The 6,749-nt window shown below is 36.5% G+C and overlaps 1 non-coding gene across 1 annotated transcript; it reads left to right on the top strand.

The window, feature by feature from the left end:
* The first annotated feature begins 4,189 nt into the window (after window positions 1-4,189).
* On the top strand, window positions 4,190-4,297 carry LOC112098608. The gene has a single exon (XR_002905719.1). It is a non-coding gene; the product is annotated as a small nucleolar RNA R71 (small nucleolar RNA).
* The last annotated feature ends 2,452 nt before the right edge of the window (window positions 4,298-6,749 follow it).

The following is a 6,749-nucleotide window of genomic DNA, read 5'->3' on the forward strand; positions in this document are numbered from 1 at the left end:
CAACTTGGCCACTGGTTTGCAGATGATATGGGGTCGCCACTTTGTGAGTGATTGAATACTTTGTCAAAAGAGCTTTGAATGCTTTGTTACAAAAGTGGGCACCACCATCACTGATTATTGCTCGAGAGAATCCAAAGCGTGAAATAATGTTGCTTTTCAAAAATCCTATCACCACCTTACAATCATTGGTTCTATATGGAATTGTTTCTAGCTATTTTGATACGTAGTCAACAGCAACCAATATGTATTGAAAACCAAAAGAAGGGAGAAAGGGTCCCATGAAGTCGATACCCCATACGTAAAAAATCTCAACCACTAAAATTGGATTTAGTGGCATCATATTCCTTCATGTAATGCTCCCCATTTGTTGACACATATCACATGAAAAACAGAAAGTGTAAGCGTCTCGAAATATAGTTGGCCAACAGAAACCACATTGTAAAACTTTAATAGCTGATTTCTTAGCACTGAAATGGCCTCCACAAGCTTGTTCATGGCAGAATGAAATGATATTCTGAATTTCATTTTTTGGGACAAATCGTCTGACAATTTGATCTGCACAATACTTGAACAAATAAGGGTCATCCCAAAAGAAATTCTTTATTTCTGCAAAGAATTTAGCCTTGTCTTGCTTGGTCCAATGCTCTGGAAGTTGACCTGTAATAAGATAATTAATGATATCAGCATACCACGGTAATTTTTCTACACTCATCAATTGTTCATCTGGAAATGACTCATTCAATGTTAAAGGTTCAGTAATTGTGTCAAAATAGAGACGAGAGAGATGGTCTGCCACAACATTTTCTATGCCTTTCTTATCTTTAAATTCCAAGTCGAATTCCTGCAAAAGTAACACCCAACGAATTAGTCTAGCTTTTGCATCTTTCTTTGTGAGAAGATATTTAAGAACAACATGATCTGTGAATACAATTATTTTACAACTAATGAGATAAGATCGAAATTTCTCTAATGCAAACACTATTGCTAGCATTTCTTTTTCAGTAGTTGAATAATTCAATTGTGCATCATTAAATGTCATACCAGCATAGTAAATAACATGGGGAATTCGATCAACTCTTTGTCCTAATACTGCTCCTACTGTATAATCAGATGCATTACACATGAGCTTAAATGGTAAGCTCCAGTTTGGGAGCTGAATGATGGGTGATGATGTCAACAACCGCTTTAATTTTTCAAATGCCATAAGACATGAATCATTAAAGACAAAAGGTACATCCTTAGCAAGTAGATTGTATAAGGGTCTAGAAACTTTGCTAAAATCTTTAATGAAACGTCTAAAAAAACCAGCATGCCCAAGGAAAGATCTTACTTCTCTGACTGTTTTGGGTGGAGGAAGATTAGAAATGAGATCCATATTGGCTTTGTCAACCTTAATACCTTTGCTCGAAATGATGTGACCGAGAACAATACCTTGTTTTACCATAAAATGACACTTCTCCCAATTTAAGACCAAGTTCTTCTCGATACATCTCTGCAGAACTAGTGTTAAATGATGTAAATATTGATTAAATGAATCACCAAAGACAGAAAAGTCATCCATAAAGACTTCAAGGAATCGTTCAACCATATCAGAAAAAATACTTAACATGCATCGTTGAAATGTAGCAGGTGCATTACATAATCCAAATGGCATCCTCCTATATGAAAAAGTGCCAAAAGGGCAAGTGAAAGTGGCTTTCTCTTTATCTTTTAGTGCTATAGGAATCTGATTATATCCTGAGTAGCTATCTAGAAAGCAATAAAATTCATGGCATGCCAATCTATCAAGCATTTGATCGATAAATGGTAAAGGAAAATGGTCTTTACGTGCGACAGAATTCAACTTTCTATAGTCAATACATACACGTCATCTGTAGTCACTCTGGTTGGTATCAATTCATTATCGGCATTGGTAACTACTGTGACTCCTGACTTTTTGGGGACAATTTGCACAGGACTGACCTATGAACTATCAGAAATTGGATAAATGATACCTGCATCTAATAGCTTAAGGACTTCAGTTCTAACAACTTCTTTCATATTAGGATTTAACCGACGTTGCATTTTCCTAATAGGTTTAACATTTTCATCAAGGTGAATGTAATGTATGCAGTCTACTGGGTTTATACATTTTATGTCCGTTATGGTCCATCCTAATGCTCCTTTGTGTTCTTTTAAAACATCCAACAAGTTACCCTTTTGTTCGTCATTTAGGGATGATGAGATGATTACTGACAGAGTACTTTCTTCTCCCAAAAATGCATATTCCAAAGTGTTGGGTAATGGTTTGAGCTCGAGTTTCGGTGGTGATTCTGATGATGGGATGAGTTTCTTTTCTGATGGTGCTAGTTGTTCAACTCTTGACTTCCATTTATTAGTGTTCATGGATGGTGCTGAGTCAAGTAGGGCGTTGACCTCATCGACTGATCTGTCAATATCAAAATCCAAACCAAAGTGAGTTAAACATGTTTGTAAAGGATCATCACTAAGGTTTGAAAGAAAAGTATTATCAACTATTGTTTCTATTAAATCTACATCAACAATTCCATCATCTGCATTGTGAGGTTGTTTGGCAATGTTGAAGATGTTCAGCTCTATAGTCATGTTACCGAAGGACAACTGCATATTTCCAGTCCTGCGTTGAATGTGAGCATCCGCAGTTACCAAGAAAGGTCGGCCTAGAATAATGGGGATGTGCTTCCTTGAATCCTGTATTGGTTGAGTGTCAATTACAATGAAATCAACAGGAAAACAAAACTTGTCTACCTGGATAAGCACGTCCTCTACAATACCACAAGGTATTTTCGTGAACCGATCTGCAAGCTGTAACACCATAGGAGTCGGGTGTAATTCTCCCAGTCCAAGTTTCATGAAAACTGAGTAAGGCAACAAATTTACACTAGCTCCTAAATCCAACAAAACATTCTCAATTGTGTGGTTCTCTATACTACATGAGATAGTAGGGGAGCCTAGGTCTTTGCATTTTAGAGGAATTTTGTGTTGGAGTATAGAACTAACGTTTTCTGTTAAAAATGTCTTCTTTTGAACATGAATGTTTCTCTTTTTAGTACAAAGGTCTTTAAGAAACTTGGCATAAGATGGAACTTGTTTTATAGCATCAAGTAAATGGATGTTAATACTTACTTGTTTGAAGATTTCAAGAATCTCACATGTGGATTTTCCCTTCTTTCCTTTAGCTAACCTCTGAGGAAATGGAACTTTAGGAATGTATTCTCGTGAGTTGGTTTCTTTTTTTTTTTTCTTCAGATGGTGAGTCCTCAACATTCACAGGTACAATTTGATTTTCTTTTGTCATCGGCATCTCCACTTTGTTGTCGACTTCTTTCCTTTTCGCAAGGTCATGACTGCTTTGGCCTCTCCATGCTGCTGTGGTGAACTGGTACTTGCTTCATGCACTGCTTTAGGATTAGGCATTGGTTGACTTGAAAATTTACCTTTCTCAACAGTCATTGGCAAGGTCTGAACTGAAGAAGAAAGTTGTCTTACCACCTTCTCGGGGCTTGAAACTGATTGGGCTTGTGAGTTGAAGCTTGCTCTCAACTCATTTCGTAGTCCATCAATAGTGCGATTCTGTTGCTCAATCGTGGAGTGAGTAAGATTCTTGAGATTCTGGAATGAATCCTCCCATGGTCTGGGTTGAGAGCAGTTCTGGTTCTGATTGAATGGTCTAAATGGGGGCTGAGAGGCTTGAGGAATTGGTTACATTGGTGGAGCTGGAGCTGTTGGTCCATTCTGTTGGAATCCTTGAGACCATGAAAAATTGGGGTGGTCTCTCCATCCAGGGTTATATGTGTTGGAGTATGGGTTGTAATTAGATGGTTTTCTCATTACACCTATGGCATTGGCTTGATCTGAGTATGAGTCATGGTCATGTGGCTCTGTTGATTTGGCAGTCGATAACGATACTATTTGTCGAGAAAGACCTTCAATTATCGCTTTGACTTCTTTAATTTCTAAACTTGACTTGCCAATGTGAACCTCATTTACTCCCTTAATTCTTCTAGTATTCCTGAGTGATCGACTCCGTTGTTGGGAATTATCCGCTTGTCGCTAGAAGAATTCCCAAATTTCTGATGCACTTTTTGACATTAGCTCTCCTCCACTTGTTGCCATTAGCCATTCTTGCACATTCGGCAATAATCCCTCCAAAAAGTATTGTCATTTCTCGTACCCATGATGTGGACACTTCAAGAGTAGCCCATTGAATCGCTCCCATGTTTCGAAAAACTGCTCGTCTTCTTTTTGTGTAAACTCTAAGATTTCCCTGCTAATAGCATTGGTTTTATGCACTGGGAAATATTTATTCAAAAATTTCGTTACCATTTGTTCCCATGATGCAATGCTATTAGTAGGCAATGTATTAAGCCATGAACGAGCTCTATCCTTTAAAGAAAATGGGAATAGTCTAAGTTTTACATCATCATTTGAAAAGTTCTCATATTTAAATGTTTGACAAATAGCATGAAAATCATTCAAATGATTATATGGGTCCTCATTTTCTAGGTCATAGAATGTTGGGAGACAATTTAGCACACTAGGTTTTAGTTCAAAACTCTTAACAGCTACATTTGGGTATCTTATGCATGATGTTCTCAAATTATCTAAAGGACTGAAGTAGTCCTTGAATGGCCTCTCCTGTGGTTGCAAATCCATTTTATTTTTAACTTGTTTGTGTGTGCGAAGTGCTTTCTCAAGTTTAAGGTCTATAGGTTCAAGATTAGGTAATAATGACCTACGACCATGCATGCAAAAAACAAAAGATAAATGAGAACAAAACAAATAAAACTAAAGAAGAAGGAGAAATTACAGTACTAACCTTATCACGCTGTTACAACCTTTCTATAAAAAAAACACTTAAAACAATACATGAAATAAATTAACTAAAAATAAATTAATAAGCTAAACAAAAAAATACAAAGAAAATTAAATTACAGAATTTTAAAGAAGAGAAAAAGAAAAGATATTCTTACCTCTAAATGTAGATTCACTTTTTTTCTTTATCTTTTTTTTTTAATAAAAAAATTGCAAGAAAACGATTAAAAAAAATTATTCACAAAAATTAATTTTACGAATTAAAACAACTTACCTCCCCGGCAACGGCGCCAAAAACTTGTTGTGCAAATTTTATTGAACTCGCAAGCGCACGAATCTATTGTAGAATAGACTAATGGTGACGAGTATCGATCCCACGAGGAGGTGAATTTTAATTCTGTGTAGAATTAATTTTGTAAATGGGTGGTTGGATTTGTGGTGAAAGTGACTTTAGATTATCCTAAAATTAGATTTTAAATGGCGAGAATAAATTGAATAGAAATTTATTGAAATGACGTACTTAGGTATCTGGATCCGTATCAACATGCACCATGGGCTAAATATTCTTTATTAATACCAATGAAATCATGAGGGGGGAATCCACACCTCATGAACCACGCTCTAATTAATATGGTGTTAAGGGCTTATCGTGCCAAATAATAATAACCTTGTATTAGGGAGCCGGTGAAACCAAGGCGGTACTAAACAAGATTATTATTATTTGTCGACGAAAAGTCAAAACATCCACAAAAACTAGAGGGGAAGAGAAAATAAATTTACCAAATAAAGCCCGTGACACATGTCGAGACTTCATCTTCAACCCAAGCTTGAAAGAAAATTAGCTACTCATATTTGAAGTAGGGGCAAAATAGAAATTTATTAAAATACGTAGAAAATACAAGATGGAGAAGGAACTACAAAAAATGGATCCAAAAAATAGATTCAAAGTTATCAAATTAGAGGGGGGGAGGCCCCCTTTTTATAGATACATTGAGTAAATCGTGGCCATCGGATTAAAAACAGTTTGGACGCTCAAGATTGCGTCACGTCATCAGTCAATAGTACGCGGTTTGACCAAGTGGGTGAACAGTAACACGGTTTGACCTGGGTTGAACAGTGACGCGGTTTGGTTAAAAATAATCCTGTGTGATGCATGTACCGTACGCGAGATTTTTGGTCCACTGATATGCTGCCATGTCACCATCAACAGTACATAAGAATTTTAGTCCAACAGGATCGTGACACCTCATCAGTCAATGCCACATCATCGGTCAATGCCACATCATCGATCCGTCTATGTGAACAGTGTCGTGAACAGTAACGTAGACAGTACCGTACACGTAAATAATACCGTACATGTGAACAGTGCCATTTTTCTTTTTATGCTCCTCCTAAGGTTTTTGACCGTCCCGAGTTCAAAAGTGATGTCCATTTTGCCGTCTGATCTCTCGTTTATTGTGAAATGACCATGATGCCCCTAAAATACATAAAATACTTAATTAAAATAAAACACACATAATTAAATTACAAGAAGCTTAAATACATAAAAGTAAGGGTTGTTAGTAAGACATGAAATGTAAAATGATGATTTTCTCCTTTATAAATATACATTTTCTAACACTCAACATCGCCATTAAAGAAACATGACATCACCAAATTGGCTAGAAGGAGAAAAAAGAAGAGATGGAATCTTGAGGAAGAAGAAGCTTTAAGAAAGGGCGTGGAAATGTATGTGGTTCTCTTAAGGAAAACCTTTGAAATATCTAGCCTTGATAATCATTTGAGTTTGATATTTTCTTTGTAACTATGGGTGTTGCGCATACGTTCCTGATGTTTGTGTATATTTTGTGGGAACATCAATGAGGTTGGTGGCTTTGTGATAGGCCATAGATGATTGTACTTACACCTCTATTTCA

The sequence above is a fragment of the Citrus clementina genome, unplaced genomic scaffold (genome assembly GCF_000493195.1).
Source record: "Citrus clementina cultivar Clemenules unplaced genomic scaffold, Citrus_clementina_v1.0 scaffold_5, whole genome shotgun sequence".
Classification (NCBI taxonomy): domain Eukaryota; kingdom Viridiplantae; phylum Streptophyta; class Magnoliopsida; order Sapindales; family Rutaceae; genus Citrus; species Citrus x clementina.